Here is a 1362-nt window from a genome sequence, read left to right on the forward strand (position 1 = left end):
CAAAATTGGGGGGATAAAGGTATGAAGTGGTTGGCTTACAAACTTTCATAGGTGGGAGAACATATTCACAGGATTATAGGATTAAGGTGTAGATGTTCCTTAATTGCAGTTGTAAAGCTAAAGAATTATGTAGAGGTGGCAGGTTGGCAAGGGGTGGATTGAGTTAGTTTATTGTGTCAATCTGGCCGATAACACAAGTGGGGTTAATTGAAGGGTGGAGGGATAAATGGCTCAGTGCATCTTGCCTTTCTAGTTCTCGGGTCTCTTGCTTTGTGATGGTCGCACCAGGGTGCAGCTGCCTTAGCAGGTCCCTGCTTCAGCTTGTAAGGCTGACTTCCTGCAAGACATCCCCAAGGAGAAGCCACATGGACCTACCCTGATTGCGCCCTGGGTGCTGGAGCAGCCGTGTGGAGACTGCTGTCAGCACTGAGATGCTTACACATTCACTGACTCAGCTTTCCTCCTGTAGTCAGCATCATTGCCTCTGTTTTGTGAGATGGAGGAGCACTTTGTGGATTGGTGTCAGTCATATGGGTTAATATTGGACTTGTGGGCTTGGGCAGCACTGGGTTGGGATGTTTTCCTGATGTGCATGTAACCTTTATATAAAACTCTCTCTTACACATGAGTGTCTGTGGATTTGTTTCTCTAAAGTACCCAGACTAACACATAGGAGAGTGGAGAGTGCAGAGTGGAGACCCAAAGCCCATCTGTAGACAACTGGACATCCCCTTACAGAAGGGTCTCAGGAAGGACATGAGCCAGTCAGGGTACAGTATAACACCGATGAAACATTTCTCTAGTTCTTTAATGCTTTCTCCCTCCCCACTATCATGATCCAAATTCTACCTGACAAATCTGGCTAGACCAGAGCATGTACAAGGGCACAGATAAAAGCTGGAAACACAGGGAATTCAGGACAGATAAACCCCTCAGGATTATTATTGAGAGTCGCGATACCAGAAAGGCAAGAGGAAGATGGGGGCAGATAGGGGGAGCCGATTACAATGATCTACCTATAACCCCCTCCCAGGAGGATGGACAACAGAAAAGTGGGTGAATGGAGACACTGGTCAGTGTAAGATATGAAAAAAATAATAATTTTTAAATTATCAAGGGTTCATGAGGGAGGGGATAGTGGGGAAAGAGTGGGGGGGAATTGAGAAGATGATACCAAGGGCTCAAGTAGAAAGAAAATGTTTTGAGAATGATGGTGAGTTAGTTCATTGTGCCAGCCTGGCCAATAATCACATGTGGGGCTAATTGAAAGGCGGAGAGATAAATGGGTGGTGAGCCTCGCCTTTCCAGTTCTCGGGTCTCTTGCTTTGTGATGGTCGCACCAGGATGCAGCTGCCTTAGCAG

This window comes from Echinops telfairi, unplaced genomic scaffold (assembly GCF_000313985.2).
Source record: "Echinops telfairi isolate 266 unplaced genomic scaffold, ASM31398v2 ScPeMD7_7469;HRSCAF=8507_1, whole genome shotgun sequence".
NCBI lineage: Eukaryota > Metazoa > Chordata > Mammalia > Afrosoricida > Tenrecidae > Echinops > Echinops telfairi.